Source organism: Adiantum capillus-veneris, chromosome 15 (genome assembly GCF_014529385.1).
Source record: "Adiantum capillus-veneris isolate H3 chromosome 15, ASM1452938v2, whole genome shotgun sequence".
Lineage (NCBI taxonomy): Eukaryota > Viridiplantae > Streptophyta > Polypodiopsida > Polypodiales > Pteridaceae > Adiantum > Adiantum capillus-veneris.
Window position 1 is genome coordinate 113,977,485 of NC_140945.1, and position 9,501 is coordinate 113,986,985.

At 41.6% G+C, this 9,501-nt stretch overlaps 1 pseudogene; it reads right to left on the reverse strand.

Moving 5' to 3' along the window:
• Positions 1-877: 877 nt before the first annotated feature.
• LOC147441303 (uncharacterized) overlaps positions 878-9,501 on the reverse strand; it is a 15,178-nt pseudogene continuing 6,554 nt past the window's right edge.

A 9,501-nucleotide genomic window follows, 5' to 3' on the forward strand; every position in this document is an offset into this window, starting at 1 on the left:
AGATCCATGCAAAGTATTCCTCCCTCCTCGATAGCTCTCTTCTCCACCGAGCTCTGATACCAATGTGAGAACAGAGAGGACAGGACCATGCTAATCTCCACCCAGCCATGCTCTGTATAGGCCCTTGGCATGCTAAACATAGAGACTCCCTTGACTGCATGTCCGTCCTGGCCCTTGGCGCTGCTTAGTCCTACCCTTGGCATGATATAATCTTCCACCCACTTTTGAGTGAGTTCCCTAAACTCGATGAGGAAACCTATACTCAGGGGTGAAATCTCAACACCTGCGCACACCCTAATCCGACCATTTGTGCAGACTCGGACCCTTGTGTAGTAATCTCAGCACACACACAGTATGTGCAGGTTTTTCTTTATAGAAATGCTCAAACCACTGCTTGCTGCAATGTCCCTGCATGTGAAGAGCCTTGGCGAGTTGGAGATGACACAGGGCTTCTACGCAAACGTAGGTAATCTCAAGTTGTCTCGGCTTTGGCTCGCGCGAATGGAGGCATCAGTAATTCCCTATGCAGAATAACCAGGGGGCCCTTTTTGCTTCGATTTTCCTACCCCCAAATGCTTGCAAACTGATTTGAAAGTCCTTTAAAAAAATGGACGGCCGATTTCACTTCCAACCCTTTGATCCCTTCTCTATGACCTCATGTCATATATAGACAAGGCACACCCCGGCTGCTATGTTATCCCAGCATTTTACAACCAATTGTCATAGATTCATGTTGTGTTGTTCGAACATTTTACAATCACTTTTCATCGCTTTACTTGCGTTGTCCCATCAATAGATCATTGCACATCTTGTCTCACCAAGCTAGCAGTGACTTTAACTGTCACTCAGGCCTACCTCCCATCACTACTCTTTGTAGCTATTTTTCCAGGCTATTATGTTGGCCTAGCTTAATTTCATGCACCCCATTGTCATCAAGAAACCACATCATCATCAGATAGGTATGAACTGTATCAACGCCATCAAAGTCGGACTCACCCACTACTGCAGTAGCATCATCATCAAAAAGGCCCCTTGGGTGTGCATTTTCTGATCCCACCTTGTTGCAATATCAATCGCATTGCACATGCACTGATTTCAATACATGTTTTCGCTTCATGCCTCAATGTCCACATCATCCATCTAGCCACAATCGATGCTACGTTCCCTGTGTTGACTTTACAACAAGCACAGAGATGATGGGGTGGGAAGAAACTCCTACACACAGAGAGCTTGAAGATTTGATCAACACAAATGCAAGTGCTATAAAGATTGAAAGAGGCATTTTTCCATCGCCGTCAAAATTCGTCACTATCAAAAATCTATTCAAGCTCATTGTTCGCCGCTACGAGTACTTCTCTCCTTATCGTTGTCTCTTTGCGCGCATTGTCACCATTTAAGAGCTTGCTTTCACATTACCTTTGAAGTAAAGGGCGCCCAAGGGATTCAAAGTCAATCATTCTTGCCAACTAAAAGCCAAGCCGCCTTAGCATTGGACTTGAATATGCTAGGCATTGAAGCCCCGACCACTCACACAAGGACACGAGCTCCCTTCAATTGCAGGACAAAACAAAACAAAAAACCATAGGAACTTTAGATTTTGCAAAATTAAAGCGTCTTAAATCATACGATCAAGCCAAGAAAACATGCAAAGCTCTAGGTTTAAGCAGCGAGCCGTGCAAAGGATCGAAGGGGGAAAATTACGAGGTTGAGGAGAAGGGTCCTCACAAGAGATGGATTTTTTCATGGTGAGCAAAGGAAGCAAGGAAAGGCAAGGCCATAAAAACTCTTTGCAAATCCATGGAACCTCTTGAGTGCAAGAAGAAATCCATGCATGCAAAGCTCTTGCGTTCAATGATGAGAAAGCCCGACTTTGACAACCATAAATCTTCAAGATGGTTTTTGCACAACCAAGGGCATGCAAGATACATAAATGCCATGGTTATGCAAGCAAGTGTGTGACTATAACACAGCAATAATGTCATCCTCTATCACAAGGTCGATGTTGATTATGTTTTCAAGAAGTAAAAGTGTTTGATTGTACAAGGCATGTTTGGATAACAATTTCAAACGGGATTATTGACAAATGTTTTAATAATAATGTTGCTTAAACCTCAGAGTTGACACACAAAAATTAAATGGAGGTCAATATTTGCAACAAATTCACAAAATAAGCTTTTTTTCCCTCTACAATGCACAATACTCTTTTGAGGAGATCATCAATCAAATTTCAATTGGTTGTTTATTTATTGTATGAGGACAAGCATTCTATGGGCATCGCCATGCACAAGGGTGCATAGAGACACAGGTTTTTTATGTATTATTATACAAGCTTTTTACATTATGCCCCGTTGCACAAAGCTGCTTAAGTAGTTTGAAATAAGGGTACATAGAAGGCTTTAACAGGCATTTATTTTGCCATGTACACATTTTTTTAATCATGCATTGGATGTGCATTTTTTTTAAAAGAATTTATTTTGCCTTTATGGATGAGAAACGACTCATTTATGATCGGGTCTTACCATTTTTGTATTCATGCAATAGATGATTGTTTTGTTATTAGTGAATGTGGTTATAAACCATACCAAACCAATTAAGTGGCATTTATTTTGCCAATTCTTTGAAATTTTATGATCAATTATCCCACTGCTATGATATCTAATACATGCATGGTACGCTTTCCTACAATTATGATTCCACAACATAACAAAAGGTCCCCAGGTAGAGACCTCTATGATGATTTATGTTGAGGGCAAGGGTCTTGGATCATGATATTATAATGAGTAACGTCTGGACATGGGCCCTATGTTGGTACTATTATTCATGTTGTACTCATGGTAAGTTTTTTGTGGGACAAGGAGTGCTGGTGAAATCATCTTACTCTAGCTTATTGACCATTGACTTATGGAAATTACATCACATAGCTGTACATTGTTAGACAAGATTGGATCCACGACTACAAGGGTAGAAAAGTGACACTTGTTATCTATCACAAGGATCACATTTTGCAATAGTAGCAGTCTTAGAATTTATTTATATCTATTCCCATTCAATTTACAATAGTAGCACTCGTCACATTTCCAATAGTAGCACTCTTAGAATTAGATTTATATACATTTACATTCACTTTACAATAGTAGAGTGTTAGAAAGTGGGTTTTCAAGCACTTAAGGTAGTCAGGAAGCAAGTGTAGCTTATATGCTACCAAGAGCCTTTAAGTAGTTTATATGCTATTTGTGTAGTGTTTGGGTTGCATTTGAGTGCACCTTTTCATCACAAAAAAGTTAGAGGAAAGTAGTACTTTTCACCACCAATATGGGGTGAGTCGGATGAGGCATATGTTGAGTAGGAGGTAGAGAAAACCCAAAGAAATTCTAAATAACATTCTAGATTTAGCAGGCCGCATGATGGAAAAGATAATCGATATGCTCCTCACATGTATCAAGTATTTCAAAAACATAGAGCAAATTCACGCTCCTTCGCTATCGTTTTTAGAAGGCAATGAGGGCTTATGTTGGAACCTTTCTTTGGTGCCACCAAAGGAGGTGCTATCTGCGCTGGCCATGTCCTTATTTGCACACAATCTGAAGAAGGTTGTATGATAGGATTGTTTTAGGATAACATCGACAATTTTTACCTATCATCAAGGATGTGCAAGAAAGATTCGTTGGATCACTACTAGAGAAGAAAGCACCATTGAGATAGCATATGATCTCAATGAACCAAAGAAAGAAAATGATCTCCTTCCAAGAGGAGTTTGACAACATTTTGGCTAGAGACAAAGTTAGAGCCCTTGCCCAGTGTACTACACACTAAAGATTCATGTTTGGGACAAAATGCATTAGGGGGGAATTTTGGTGGATGCAAACGACGATGCTAATTTTGCAAAATTTTCTACTTTTGTAGCACATGAACCTTTGTAATTTGGAGCCAATGCAAAAATTCCTAAGCGCATTTGTAAATATGGTGATGCATATTTTTGGCAGGTACCATAAATTACCCTAGGAAGTTAATGCACCAATTTACTCCTAGGTTTTAAGTGAAATTGTAGAATTTTGAGAGGTTGACATTCTTATTATCCAAACTAAGCGTGTGAAGAAAAGAGGCTTTAATGTAGCTCGTGTATGAGCTCAAGGAGCTTCCGAGCCATACTTTGTACTTGAAATCTGGGTAATAAATGGACTTTATTAACAAATTGCTAAGCTTTATGTTACTGATTTCTTTGCAATAAATGCAAGATTTGTGCCAATTAATGCTCTCTTGTGCTAAACTCTTTATGAGCTTGTTTGTGTAGTTTAAGCTTAAATTAGTGAATTTTGAAAGGACGCCATTTTGTGTTCTTAACTTTTCTCTGTTTGAAGTTGTCTTTCCAAATGGTAAGGAGGATTAGCTATTTCCCTTGTTGGTTTTTAGTGCCCCCACTAAGGAGGCAAGTACTCCTTGTGGTTACTCAAAAGTTACGGCACAAGGTTTTTGTGGCCAAGTCCTTCTTGGAGGGTTGGAGATGAAGTGTTTGATTCATGGAAAACAAGATCCAAAATATTGCCACGTTTTCATGGCTATAGCTTGCAGACTAGAGCAAGAGAATGGATACAAAAGTTTAAGTAGAGGCAAAGTTCAAAATCCATAGATGATTCTTGAATATAATATGGGCTTGGTGACACAGGACAAGAGAGAGAGGGAGAGCGTGAGTGAGGAGGGAGAGCTAAGAGTGGGAGAGGGAGTGTGTGTGGGTGAAAGAGAGAGAGAGAGAGAGAGAGAGAGAGAGAGAGAGAGAGAGCTGAATAATGGATGAGAGAGAGAGAGAGAGAGAGAGAGAGAGAGAGAGATTTTGGCGGCTTGCAAACAAACGAGAGGGAGAGGGAGGGGTGGCGATAATGGAGGAGAGAGGGGGAAGGGTGGTGCCAAGGGAGGGGCGGTGGGAGGGGTGGCGACGGCATATGTAGCTTAAAAATTAAATGTTTTTTTTCTTCTTTTCTGATTATTAAGCTCCCCCTTGAGTGGGGTTGGTTCCCGAAGCTAGGTTTCAAAAGCCAACCATTAGCAGTAGAACAATAACAAGTGGTTACATTGTTGTTCCCACCTTGTCTTTGAGCTGCAATAAAATCCTGTTCAACTACACGTTGCCTAGTCCTGTTTTTTTCTGTAAAGTGACTCTTGCACAACAGCAATGTGCATAATACATCAAACTCGACAACTTCAGGATTTCCTTGGGTCATAAGTCTCTAAGTACTAGCACAAAAGTCTGGTAAGAATCTGGTAAAGCATAAGATCAACACTCTGCACAAGTGAACCGTCAGAAATGACTTCTGCTATAGAAATTAGTTGCTCATTAACATCCTTGACACAAGCAAGGAAAGTGTCCATTTCATCTTCCTCATGCATAATCTTTGATTCCAGCTCTTTACGCAGCAAAGCAATTTTAGCCTCATTGCGGCTTGCATAAAGACCTCCTAGAATCTCCCAAGCCTGTTTTGCAGATTTTGTTGAACGGATGTGAAGAGTGATAGTGCGCTTCATAAACAATGCAATCAATGCATGAGCCTGCGCATCTCTTACATCATCCCAGCGAGCGTGCTCAGTTGTAGGAAAAACAACTCTGACAGCCGCAACCCTGGCAACAAAACCTGGAGCATCCTCAACATCGCCTGCATCCATAGTATCATGACGTACATCAATGCCCTGCACACTGTTCCAAACTCCCTTTGATACAAGTACATGCTGCATCATGTAAGCCCACGTAGGATGACTGTCCCCATCCAATCTGTCCTCAACAGCAAACATCTTGAACACATCTGTGTTGTTGTCAACCATGGAAAATGCATGTACCTAATGTGAAAACTGCACAAAATGAGGAGAAACTGAGTGAGATCAACACGTGCTATATAGCACAACTCGCAGTAGACTGTATGGGACATGTTATATACGCAGTAATTGACACTGATAAAAATTTTGCACAAAATGACAAAATTGCATGTGCAGACTTGGCTGTAGTGGAAACAGAGGTCAAAATGAGCCCGAATTTTTTGTCGACCTGCAAACGCTTGTCAAAGCTCACAAAAATTGGAGAAAGTGAGCATGCATGTGTTGGAGCTACTGGCGACTAAGCCCGGGAGGACGTGACCTGCTCTGATACCAATTGTTGAAATTAGGGTTACAGAAAAACACACACAGCTTGGAGAAGACGAAGGAAGCTCAAGGCACACAACAGAGAGTGTATTACTTAGTGTGAAATGGCCTCATTACGCGGGAGAGATAGCTCTAGCACATCTAGCCGGGGCGGCCAGTCTCCAGCCATGAAATGATTCTGTAGAATCTTCCGCTGTGGGCTGCCAATCTTGAGCACAACAGCTCCAGCTAGCCCTCGACGAGTCTGTTTATCTGAAAAGCTAAGATTTGATCGGATGGGAAAGAGCCGTTAGCTATGGCTGGAAGAGGTGGGGTGTGGGCTACACCGGCCAGCCAGTCAGTAGGCACACGTAGGCTCACGCCCCTGTTAGATGCTCTTTGGCTGGCCGGCAGTCTTAGATGTGCTCGTGCTGTGAGAGAGAGAGAGCCGTGGCAACCTAGTTTCCTTGCATGCGACTCCAATCTCTCTTCCACTACATTAAATAATTGCAGCCTCTAACTTCAATAGCGACGGCAGAGTAGCGAGCCGCAACATGAATGTATGGCAAAGTAGTGAGCTACATTGGCATCTGATAAGGGCATGCGAAATGATGGCTGCATGCGTAGAGAAATGCATGTCATATGCCACAACTTCACAATACAACTCATGACGAAACAATGAATGAAAGGCTGACGAGTGGCGCGATGTACAACTTTTGGTTCCACCGACATCCCAGCTGATAGCCTGCGTGCGGCTAGCTCAAGGACGCTGTGTGCAGAGTCGCTTTCACATTTGGCCAAAATTTCTTTCAAGCCTTGAAGCCTCATGTGCAACGGTACTTCAGCAGAAGCTGCTATCGGGATTGCATGTGCGTGAGAGTTTGCTCCACGTCGAGTTTGAACATCAAACTACAATCTTTTTTGCAGAGCACAAATCCTTCTGAATCTACATGGAGGAACGCTACCAAAGGATTCATCACTAGTCACAGCTTCAAGGTCATTTATTTTAATTTTTTCAGTTTTTGCGTTTTCGTGCTTGCTCTGGTAAGTTTAAGCTTTGCATATTGATCCATTTGAATATCACTGTTTCCATTGTTGTTAGTCAAATACAATTTTGAGATATAGTGGATCTAAAAAAATATACATGTACATGATATTGCTTGATCTGGATGAAAAGTTAACAATATTTGCATGGATAGCATGAGCATGTGTGCCACCAATTCATCAATCGTAGGTCCATATGTTGCAAATTGCATGTGACTAGCTGCGAACAGCATGCCGAGAGCCAACCAAGAATAGAAAGCTCGAAAACTAACTCAGGACATGAGAGAAAAACAAGCGCCCAAAGAAATAAAAGCACGACAGATCATTAAAGCATGTTTTAAACACTAAGGAGACATAGTTACATTTAGAAAAAAGCTCATAGCTTCAATTCATTGTACAACAAAAAGCGGACTAGGACACTCCCACATTCAGGTCAAGATCAAATGGGGCCATCAAAGCCTACCATGATGTGTTGAAGTCCAAATTTCTTGGGAGCTCAAGGAAGATGGTTGGCTGAAGAGTTGATTGGCTGCTACACAAATTAACCTCCACGGCTCTTCCTTTTTATTGGTACGTGCAAATGATGAAGGACAAAGGGTTTGTTCATAACAATGCAATTGAGAATTTGGTGGAAAATTATTTTGAGAGGACAATTAAAATTCCTGATGAGCATGTGTCTATGATAGCTCGGGAGGACGGCTCTCATGCACTAGTACAAAGTGCATCAAACTCGGAGATAGTGCACGCTATATACAACCCCAAGAGCATATGGGCATGTTGCACATGTGCTTTGTCTGAAGAGGGAAACATTTGTAAACACCAAATAAAGGCAATGCTTCTATTAGGTGTATCTTCTTTGTCTTTAGAGGATATGTGCTTGAAGATGTATGGACGTTAGGTAGAAGATCTCCATGCCAGGCCAGCACTCCCTATCAGAACATATAATGAGGAGGATGCCTCAAAAATTGTGACAATGAGGGAGCAAACTTTCAAGAGGAGCAACCTATTGTTTGCTCCCTTATACATGTGGTAGTGATCTGTGTGAACACACTAAGACAGCCAGGGCATTTTTTCTCTCTTTAGGAGGTTTTTTCCCCGTGCATTCTATATACGCCCATCACTCTACCTAGCTATCCATATTTCCATTTCACACTAAGTAATACACTCTCTGTTGTGTGCCTTGAGCTTCCTTCGTCTTCTCCAAGTTGTGTGGGTTTCCCTGGTATCAAATCAGGTCACATCCTCCCGGGCTTAGTCGCTAGTAGCTCCAGCACACGCATGCTCAATTTCTTTGATTTTTGTAAGCTTTGACGAGCGTTTGCAGGTCGACAAAAAATTTAGGCTCATTTTGACCTTCGTTTCCACTACAGCCAAGTCTGCACATGCAATTTTATCATTTTGTGTAAAATTTTTGTCAGTGCCAATTACTGCAAAATAGGTCCCATAGAGTCTACTGCGGGTTGTGTTATATAGCACATGCTAGTGTCACTCAGTTTCTCCTCATTTTGGATAGTTTTCACATCAGGTGCATGCATTTTCCATGGTTGACAACAACAAGATGTTTGTTGTTGAGGACAGATTGGATGCGGACAATTACCCTATGTGGGCTTACATGATGCAACATGTACGTGTATCAAAGGGAGTTTGGAACATTGTGTAGGGCATTGATGTACGTCCTGGTACTATGGATAGAGGCGATGTTGAGGATGCTCCAAGTTTTGCTGCCAGGGTTGCGGCTGTCATAGTTGTTTTGCCTACGGCTGAGCATGCTCGTTGGGATGTAAGAGATGTGCAGGCTCGTGCATTGATTGTATTTTCTATGAAGCACACTATCACTCCTCACATCCGTTCAGCAAAATCTACAAAACAGGCTTGGGATATTCTAGGATGTCTTTATGCAAGCCGCAATGAGGCTAAAATTGCTTTGCTGCGTACAGAGCTGAAATCGAAGATTATGCATGAGGAAGATGAAATGGACACTTTCCTTGCTGGTGTCAAGGATGTTAATGAGCAACTAATTTCTACAGTAAAAGTCATTTTTGACAGTTCACTTTTGAAGAGTGTTGATGATGCTTTACCAGCTTCTTACCATACTTTTGCTAGTACTTTTTGGAGACTTATGACCCAATAAAATCGTGAAGTTGTCAAGTTTGATGCATTATGCACATTGTTGTTGCAAGAGTCGTGCTTTCCAAAACAAACAAGATTAGGCAGCGTGTAGTTGAACAGGATTTTATTGCAACTCAAAGAAAAGGTGGGAACAACAACGTAACCACTTCTTATTGCCCACCCCTTCGTTGAGCATTCATGCTCAACCACAGTATTATTTAGGTAAAATAAGTATGTATAGAG